The 10,443-nt window shown below is 39.9% G+C and overlaps 1 long non-coding RNA gene across 1 annotated transcript in view; it reads left to right on the top strand.

Moving 5' to 3' along the window:
- Nucleotides 1-9,146, top strand: part of LOC138176428 (uncharacterized) — an 18,749-nt gene extending 9,603 nt beyond the window's left edge. The window contains exon 2 of the long non-coding RNA XR_011172236.1: nucleotides 8,092-9,146. This is a non-coding gene — a long non-coding RNA (uncharacterized lncRNA). The remainder of the gene's footprint in view (nucleotides 1-8,091) is intronic.
- Nucleotides 9,147-10,443: the final 1,297 nt, after the last annotated feature.

The raw sequence follows: 10,443 nt of genomic DNA, 5'->3' as shown, positions 1-10,443 counted from the left end.
GCACATCTACTCTCTGAAGACTCAGAGGAAAAGATACTTGTGGAAGGAGACAGTCTCTCTGAGAACATTCCAGTTACTACGGGTTTACTCTCTGGGGAAACGCATCGAGAAAAAAATGAATATTTAAAGAAATAGAGGCCTTTGAAGCATTCCTGATGAAAAGACCAGAGCTGAAGAGAAAATGACTTTCAAATACAAGACTCAAAAGAAGCATAAAAAGGTAAATATGAAAGAAATCATAAGCGATTCAATAAGGTTAAACTGTGTGCTTTTCTATAAGGGAAGATGAAACACCTATCTTCCAAGAATTTTATCATTTTTAGAGCAGGTAGAAGGAGTCTATATTGAAAGAGGGTTAGGAAGTGAACCAGGTAGGTTGGGATGATGTTAAATAAACGGATAGGGGAGAAATATGGATGCCCTGGGAGAAGGCAGAAGAGAGACAAAGAATGGGGGAGTGATCTCACATAAAAGAGGTGTGGAAGGAAAAGTTTTTACCCTGGAGTGGAAAATGGAAGGGAGAGTGGCCAATGCTTGAACCTAAGTCACATCTAAATTAGTTCAAAAAGGGAAAATATCTCTATTGATATTTCTATCTATATCTATATACTTACTCAATGGGTCATAAAAATCTGTCTTACCAGAGAGGTAAGTAGCAGAATGGGAAATGAGAAAGTAAAAGTATTTATAAAAATGTGGGCTAATAAAAGAATACAGTAGTTATATGCAAAAAGAACTTAGAGTAGGGACAGGGTAAAAAGAGAGAGAGGAGGAAACAGAAGAAAATTGGATGGAGGGAAATGCAGTTAGTAATGCTAACTGTGTGAATGGGAAGAACTCGCTCATAAAAGGAAGTGGGTAGCAAAATGGCTTCGAAACCAGTATCCAGCAATATGTTGGTTTGTTTGTGAGAAACACATTTGAAACCAAGAGAGAACCACAGTTCAAATAGGGGGCTGGAGCAGAAACGGTTCTTCCTTAGCTGAAGTAACAAATGGAGGGGTAGCAGTCATGATGCCAGACAAAGCAAAAGCAGATATAGCCCTATGAAAAGGGGTAGGCAGGAAAATTACCTCTTGTTTAAAGAAATAAAAGGCAGTAAAGTAATATCAAGAGGACACATATATTTGGGAAATGGCATAGCATTCATAGGCTTAAAGGAAAAGTTAAATGAATTACAGGAAGGAATAGACAGTAGTGGGGGACCTCACCTTTTCCCTCTGAGAGCTAGATAAACCTAACTATAAAATGACTAAGAAAGAAGGTAAGACTAACAAAATTTTAGAAAACTTAGATATGAAAGACCTCTGGAGAAAAGAGAATAGGAGTAGAAAAGAGTACAGACAGATGTTGCTTTATGTAAATTCACATTATGCACATTGGACTTTAGGTGTGGAAGAATTCTGCATTTGCAAAAAAAACAGCTATCTAAACTTTACCTTAATGTACTGGGATCTTTTCCTGCTCCTGCCCCTCAACTTGGTGCTCTGTGTCCTCCTACCACCCATCCAATCCCTCCTCCCAACCCCCCAAAGAAATGGTTAAAAAATTCTTCCAAGTGAAAGCAGAAGAACAGACCTGCAGAGAGAAAGCTACCACGACTTCTAGATCTGTCCTTGGCTTGAGACCTTCAGTGCTGAGAGAGGAGACCTTGGTTTCAGTCTGCCCACCCACTGGAGAGCTTGGTCCCTGTGTGTTGGTATTTTATCCATCCTGCTGGGATACCACGTGTGGCCTATTGCCTCCTGAATGCTTTTGTGTCTGGCCCCCATGTGTCTGCCTGCTGGCGTGTTCTTCCTTTCAATTCTAGCCAGGCCCTCATGTTGCTGGCCCCTCCAGCCATGTGTTCCTCCTGATCTTGCTTCTCTGTGCCCAAGCCCCATGTGTCCTTGAACCATGTGCCAACTCCTCCACAGAGGTGCAGTCCCCTCCTGCCCTTTTCCACATCCTGGGGTAAATTCACATTATGAAAGGATCTCTAGAACTGTCTACTTACATTGTTGTTGTTGGGTTGCTTTTGGTTTTTTTTTTTTTTTTTTTGCTTTTTTGGAGGGGGGAGAGTAGGGCTATTGGGGTTAAGTGACTTGCCCAAGGTCACACAGCTAGATTTTGTGTTAAGTGTCTGAGGTTGGATTTGAACTCAGGTCTTCCTAACTCCAGGGCCAGTGTGCTATTCACTGCGCCTCCTAGCTGCCCCTGTTGTTATTGTTTTAATATTTATTTAGTAATTTAATTTTTCCCCAATTACATGTAAAAACAATTTTTTAACACTCTTTTTTAAAAAATTTTGAGTTCCAAGTTCTCTACCCTCCTCCCTGTCAACCACAACCCTCCCCCCCACCATTGAGCAGGCAAGCTATTTGATATAAGTTATACTTGTGTAGTCAAGCAATATATATTTCTATATTGTATTTTAAAAGGAAACACAGACCAAAAAAAAAACCCTGAAAAAAATAAAATTTAAAAATGTATGCTTTGATCTATATTCAGACACCATCAGTTCTTTCTCTGGGTATAACATTTTTCACCATAAGCCTTCAGAGTTGGCTTGGACCTTTATATTGCTGAGACTAGCTAAATTGTTCATACCTGACCATCTTATAATATAAATGTTACTGTTCTGTTCGATAGCATGTTTTCTTGGTACTGCTCACTTCACTTTCCATTAGTTCGTGTAAATCTATGTTAGATTTCTGAGACCATCCTTATCATCATTTCTTATAGCATTAATTTATTCTATCACAATCATATACCACAAATTAATCAGCCATTCCCCAACTGATGTTTATCCCATTAATTTCCAATTCTTTGCCACCAGAAAAGAGCTATTATAAATAATTTTGTACATGTAGGTCCTTTTCCTTTCCTTTTTATTTTTTTTTTTTTTTGGCTTTTTGGAGGGGGGAAGGCTGGGAAATTGGGGTTGACTTACACAAGGTCCCATGGCTAGTAAAGTGTTAAGGGTCTGAGGGCAGATTTGAACTCAAGTCCTCCTTACTCCAGGGACAGTGCTGTATTCACTGCACCACCTAACTGCCCTTGCTTTTCCTTTTTTTTTTTCTTTTCATATGTTGGCATCTATTATTGAAGCTGAAGAACAGGTTATGAGGGGGGTGGGGCAATGGAGGAGCCAGGGAGCCGAGAGCCTCTCATCTATGTCTGCTCCAGATGGGGCTGATCCTGATTTCTGAGCCTTCGTCCAGGGCACACAAAGAAACACACGCTAAGATGAGGTTCCAGGGGTACAGGTTGAGGAAAACAGTGGGGGTGGCCAGAGTTACACATCCAGCCAGAGGCGGGGCTGGGATTCTCCTTGGATCAGCAGCACCTCTTCCTTTTGGGAACTGAAGCCTATCGATAAAGTCCCATCCCACGTATTTCTCATAAAACATTCTTGTAGTTTCTTTGTGCTAAAGAACTCTTTCATCGCCTTTCTAGCTTCTTGTACTTTGCTTCCAGTTTCTTTGAACATGCATCCAGCTTGTAAGCTGCCTGCTGGAGAGCGGCTACCTGCTCCTCAATTAAAGTGCTCTGATCCAGAGAAGGCTGAAGGGTGGCATATTTCTGGTTTAAGTCCTTTAGGTTTCTACTTATGTTTACTGCAATATCTTTCATTTCTGGATACTTTAAGCTAGTCGGTTTTTCATATTTTCCAGAAGTTTATAATCTTCACTGGTGGCTGTCAGCTCGCCCGTCAGGTACGTGGCCGTTTTGGAGAACATGTCCTGGCCAAGTCCGGTGATGTCTGCCTCGGCAGGCTCCGTGGCCTCCTCGGCCTTCTCCACCATGGCATCATCTAGAATGAGGAAGGGAGGAAGGAGAAAGGATGGGGAGGGGGAGGGGGAGAGGGAAGAGAAAGGGGACAGGCAAGGGGGGTGAGCAGCGGGAGAGGGAGATCTTTTCCTTTTCTTAAAATGTCTTTTGGGATACAGATCTACTGGTGGTATTGCTAGGTTAAAGGGTATGCATGGTTTCATAGCCCTCTGAGTATAGTTCCAAATTTTTCTGCAGAATGGTTAAATCTGTTCACAACTCCAACCAGAGTGTATTAATGTCTCTATTTTCCCACATCCACTCCAACATTTGTCATTTTCCTTTTCTGTCCTATTGGCCAATCTAAGATGGGTGAGGTGGTACCTCACAATTTATTACTTTGAATTTCTCCACTCAGTAGTGATTTAGACTATTTTTCACCCATCTACAGTTTGCTTTGATGACTTTATCTGAAAACTGTTCACATCTTCTGATCATTTATCACCTGAAGAATGGCTCTTATTTTTATTAATTTGACTCAATTCTTTGTATGAGAAATGAGGCCTTTATCACAGAAACTTCAAAAGTTTTTCACAATTACTGTTGGTAACTGTATTTCCCTCCATCTTATTCCCCCCTCCCCATTTATTCTCTTCTCCTTTTCATCCTGTCCCTCCATTAAAACTTTTTTGATTCTGACTACCCCCTCCCCAAATCTACTCTCCTTTTTATTACATCCCCCCTTCTATTATTCCCTTCCCCTCCTACTTTCCTGTAGGGTAAGATAGATTTCTCTACCCAATTGAGAGTATATGTTATTCCTTCTTTGAGCCAATTCTGAGGAGAGGTAGCATCATTCACTCTCCCTGACCTCCCCCCTCTTCTCCTCCATTGTAAAAGCTTTTCCTTGCCTCTTTTATGTGAGGTTATTTACCCTATTCTACCTCTCTTCTCTTTCTTCCAGTACATTCCACTTTTACCGCTTGGTTTCATTTTTTAGATATTATCCCTTCATATTTGTGCCCTCTGTCTATTCCTAACTATCCTAATAATGAGACAGGTCTTATGAGTTACAAATATTATCTTTCCATGTAGGAATCTGAACTATTCAATGTTATTAAGTCCCTTTAGATTTCCCTTTTCTGTTTACCTTTTTAGGATTCTCTTGATTCTTGTATTTGAAAGTCAGATTTTCTATTCACTTCTGGTCTTTTCATTGGGAATGCTTGAAAGTCTTCTACTTCCTTAAATGTCTATTTTTTCCATTTCTCCTCTTTTTGTTTCTCCAGCTTTGCTCAACTTTAGTGTAGGCATGGTGGTAGTGGATAGTTGGAGTGACCCACGACTGGGTTAGGATTAGAATATGATGATACTCTTGTTGGGGAGGACAGTTTGAAGTAATTGCAGTGGTTCAATGGGGGCAAAAAGGGAAACATACCCTGCAGAGATAATAAGGGGACTGAAATACATAACAATGCTTCACATTGGTAAATTTTTCTATCTGGTATGTCAAGCAACTTTTCATAATCTGGATGTTGTTAAAGTATCAACTGAAAGTATTTAAAAGTGGAAAAACTGTTTAAAACCAGTTATGTGATTTTATCAGCACTCCTCACCCTGTCTTATAATGTTTTGTAACTGGCAATTCCCATCTTTGCCTGTAGTTACGAGGCAGTTGCAGCTAAAATAATTTGGCTATCATTTATGAAGGTTGTAGATTGTTATTTAAGTTATTTGGGGGTATTGTTTTAATATTAAAACCTAAAACTGCTGATTGATTACTGTGTGTGGAAAGGAGGGGATGAGGTGAAAGCCTTATCACGATTGTTTCTGGCCATTCAGAGCAGTCTTCCTGGAGATATGAGGGTGTGCAGCAAGGTTAATCTGTGTACCTTGGGGGTAGTGGGGTGGTGATATCAAAGAGCACAGCTCACAGCAGCTCTAAGGGTAGGTGGTCTGGATACCTTTCTTCTTCTACTCCTTTCCCTTAGGAATACAGACAAGGTCACCTTCAATATAGGGCTATGGTGGATGTATGGAGGTCCCATGTGCCAATTACCTTATTCTGGGCTGCAAAAAAATAAGCCATGTCAGCTCTGGTAGATACCAGTACAGAATGCACAATGCTATATGGGAACCCTGTAAAACATCCTGGCAAGTGGGTAGCCATAGAGGGAAATGGGTGAGATTCAATCAGGGCAAAACAAACTGAATTAGGACAGAAAATAGGGCCTTCCCAGAGTATGTGTTAGTCCAGAGGAAGACTATATCATGGAGTGGGCAGGCAGAGGCATTAGGATCAACCCCTTTTCTGGGGTTCCTGTCAGTTTCCCTTATTTTGTAAACTTTCCACGTTCCTGGAAATCATCTGTGTGAGTAAGGTCATTACCCCTGGGAAAAATTTTGTTTGGTTTATGGAGTTCTTGAACCATGCACTTGGCTTACTGAGGATTTTTAAGTTTATATATAATATAGAAATGATTTCAAGGGGCGGCCAGGTGGCTCAGCGAGTAAGAGCACCGGCTCCAGTGTGTCGGGATGACCTGGGGATCGAATCCGGGCTCAGACACTTAGCACCACACCCAGAAATAACTGGCCGTGTAACCTTGAGCAAGTTACTTAACCCCGATTGCTTAAAAAAAAAAGAAATGATTTCTAATGATTGGTTTTTGCACCAGGACAAGTTTAAATTTGAGACAAAAAGAAAACAAATGAAAGATCTTAAGTGAAATCTCCTATGTATATGAGTCCTGGTAAATTGTTTTTCTTATTGCAGCTCCAAGAGAGTAAAAATAATTGTATCTAGGGGGAGGCTAGGTGGCACAGTGAATAGAGCACAGGCCCTGGAATCAGGAAGACTTGAATCAAATCCAGCCTCAGACACTTAACACTTACTAGCCATGTGACTTTGGGCAAGTCACTTAACCCCAATTCCCATGCCTTCCCCCCTTCAAAAAATAAAATAAAATAATTGTAGCTAACCCTAACCTGTGACTATGGAAACTCCCCATTTGAGGTATAAGCTCTTTGGTGTATAACTGACTTTATTCAGAGGTATGAATTTAGGTATAGTTGGCTGATGAATCATCAAGTCAGTAATCCACCATTCATGAGAAATGCCACAAGCTACTCAGAGGGAATGTGATTCTGAACAATTACAGGTAGAGGTCTGCATCTGGGGAAAATCTGAGAGGATAACTTTGGCATCAACCTAAGGTGGGGTCCTCCTGGCTCAGTTTCCTCATTGTGTTCCTTTGAACAGGAATGTGCTATTCCTGAGTCTGGGGTTGAGGTAGCATTATTCCTACACCATTGGTTGTTAAACTGTGACTGACCTGAAATCAAACACAGGTGAGGGTGCTTTATCCTGTCATGTATGTGCCCTTAGACTTAAGCCTGAAGGACTATTTTGATGCTGTTATAGTCACATCCCTGGTTTTTTCTTTTGTATGAAATTCCTATCATCAGAGCAAGTGGTCAGAAAAGATATAAGCACACTTACGAGTATGTGAGATGTTGCTGTTTTCAGTCTAAATGTGTAGTCATTCAATATTCCAAACAACTAGGTAAATTAGTACTCGGGCTTGTCATCTGCCTGTCTGAATAGTCATGTGAAAGATTAAGTCCCTGATATAGCTCATCCTTTCTGAATAACGTGCGAATAATTAGGCAAAGATTAAAAAGTTTGTGAAACAAAGATATGAATTTATTTGTGGGGTGGAAATCGGAAACATCTTCAATATGGTTTGGGGAAGAGAATTTCAGTGCAATCAGATTTCTTGAAGCATGTAACTCCTTTTTTGTGTTATATTAATGGAAAAGTCAATTTCACTCAAGTTTATTACTAATGTGGTACAAACACGTTTCATTATAAACAACTTATTGATATGCACTGTTTTGGAATTGATTGTGTAAATATTCTCCCCAGTCTTTAATTTTCATTGGAGTAAAGTCAGCTTCTTATAAGTAAATTCATTTGTGCAACTATTGAACTCAGGAGCAGAAAGTTTCTACTTGTAAGAATGTTGCCACTTAAATTTTCATGTATGGGATTGATTGCTCAATAGCATCTGATCCTCAACTGGAATCAGAGTGGAAGCTTTTGAGAAAGTAACAAGATCAGGCAATCCTGTAGTTCAAATGTAAATGATTCTACTGGGGCATGTAAAAACCTAAAGTTTTTGAAGCTTCAAGCAACTTCTAGGTTCCGACTTTGAGGCTTTCTTGTTAAGACCAGGACATTATGGTTTCAACTGCTTTTTACAATATGACCTAGTTATTGGAGAAGTAAAATTTGAGAGGTTATACTAACTTGTGTTGAGATCTGTTTTGTAAAAGATTTTAGCAGGAACATCTCAGGAATCTCTACAAGAAACTTGGAACCAGAAAAACAATTCTACTACAGAGTTGCTCCTGAGGACAAGATATTTTCCAGATTGCCCCAAGTAAAGATGTTCCAGAGGCCAGACAACTACATGGGAATCTGTATTCCAAGATGAAAATTGTTAATTAAATGGATGTTGGGGGTGGATTGAGAAAAGGGGGGAAATTGAGAAAGTCAAATTGTTCTGATCCCATTTTGTAATTGATTCTATTCTCTGTCACTCCCAGTATGTTGTAACACTGCCCAAGCCATGTTTATTTGTCTCTGAACCTAATTCAGAAACTCAACTATGCTGTACTAAGTTCAGAAATTCAGCTCTCCCATTAATCTCCAAATGCCTTCACTGCCACAGGGGTGGAATGGAAGAAAACTGTTAACAACTGGGATAATTTTCTCACTGGTCATGTTGTTTTCCTATCTGTGCTTATATTACTTCTGTGGTTTATGCTTACAAATGGGACCATCCTGACTATACACAAAAAGGCCCTCAACACCCTAGTATAGGGCTGCCCCAGTGACCTTAGAGAAGACATTTGGAAAGAATGTTTGGGTGGCTTTTCAATGGTGGATTGTGGTGTCCTGATTGTGGAAAGGCCCTAAAATAAAATAAAAAGTGAAAAGCCATAAAAACTTGAACTCTGTGAAAGGTGGAAGCCCACACATGGTGACCTGTTAAAAAATCATAACTCAGTCATAACTTAAAATACTATGATTGATGAAAGCAATAATGAGAATATTGTGACCAGTACATAATACAGAAATTTATGTTTGGGCACAACATTAGTTAAAACCCAAGCCCATTACTAAGCAGAAAATGCAAAATGCCCACCAATCAGAAGTGACTGTAGCTCCTTCCTTTGTCTATTTTGTACAATTACCATAGGGATTTGGGGGGGGTGGTCTTTTGTGGGAATCCCCTGAACTGTCTAGCTGCCATCCCAAACTAAAGATTAGCCCTGCTTGTAAAGTATTCATGATTGATTAAACTACCACCTGTAATCAAAATGGAGCTCCTTGGCCTATTCCTTTGGTATCAAAAAGAACAGCCCACACTAATGAGGGAGGTACAGGGTTTCCCAGCCTTACAGTTATACATGTGCAATACATGTAAAACATTTCCATATTTCCCAGGTCTAAGTTTGACTAAGGGAATGCCCATTCAATGACTAAGGCTAGGTAAGAAATGAGGCAGAGAATGGCTTCTGTTACCCAGGCAAAAAAAAAAAATTAATGTGGGAGGGGAAGTCCCTTAGGATTTCTGGCTAAAACAGAAACAGTTGCTGTTTATATTCACTCTGAGTCAATCTGGGTCCAAACAATGACAAAGTGGGGCTTGACCTGGGACATGTCGTTAGACAATCAATAGCAAGGTCTCCCTCCCCATGCATCCAGGGTCATCTCCACTCATCCTGATATATAGATAGATAGATAGATATAGATATAGATTGCCACTAGACCCAGATGGCTCTAGAAGAGGTGAGGCTGGAGCCTTTGAGTAGCCCTCCCAGCCCTCCCCCTCTTAAATCCCATTCACTTGCATGTCATGGCATCACCTCCTTGTTGTCATGGTCCTCTTCGAGAACAAAGGACAAATAGCACCAAATAATTTCAATATTAGTCATTTTGTGGAAGAAAATTTGAATCCCCACCCACCCAGAAGAACATGAACCATGGTGTGCTTTGGTCTGTATTCAGATGCCAACCATTCATTCTCTGGAGGCAGACAGCGTTTTTCAGCATGAGTCCTTTGGAATACTCTTGTATCATTTTATTGCTGAGAATAGCTAATCATTCACAGTTGTTCATAGGATATCGCTGTTTCTGTGTATAAATTCCTCCTGGTTCTGTTCAATTCACTTTGCATTATTAATTCATTTCAGTCTTTCTAGGCTTTTCTGAAAGAAAGCTGCTTGTAATTTCTTACAATACAATAATATTCCATTACAATCATATACCACAACTTGTTCAACCATTCTCTAATTGGTTATAAATTTCCAATTCTTAGCTACCACAAAAAGAGCTGTTATAAATATTTTTGTACATATAGGTCCTTTTCATATTTTTAATTGATCCCTTTGGAGTACAGATCTAGTAGACATATTGTTGGATCAAATGCTATGGACAGTTTTATAGCCCTTTGGGCATAATTTCAAGTTGCTCTCCAGAAAAATTGGATGAGTTCACAGCTCCATCAATATTGCATTAGTGTCCCAGTTTTCCCATATCCCTTCCAATACTTATCATTTTCATTTTCTGTCATATTAGCCAGTCTGATAGATATGAGGTGGTACCTCGGAATTGTTTTA

The sequence above is a fragment of the Petaurus breviceps genome, unplaced genomic scaffold (genome assembly GCF_028583685.1).
Source record: "Petaurus breviceps papuanus isolate PSGF00001 unplaced genomic scaffold, PetGlider_PUasm1.0 89190, whole genome shotgun sequence".
NCBI classification, from domain to species: domain Eukaryota; kingdom Metazoa; phylum Chordata; class Mammalia; order Diprotodontia; family Petauridae; genus Petaurus; species Petaurus breviceps.
Note: the sequence above shows the minus strand (reverse complement) of the source record. Positions and strands in the feature narration are given on the sequence as shown.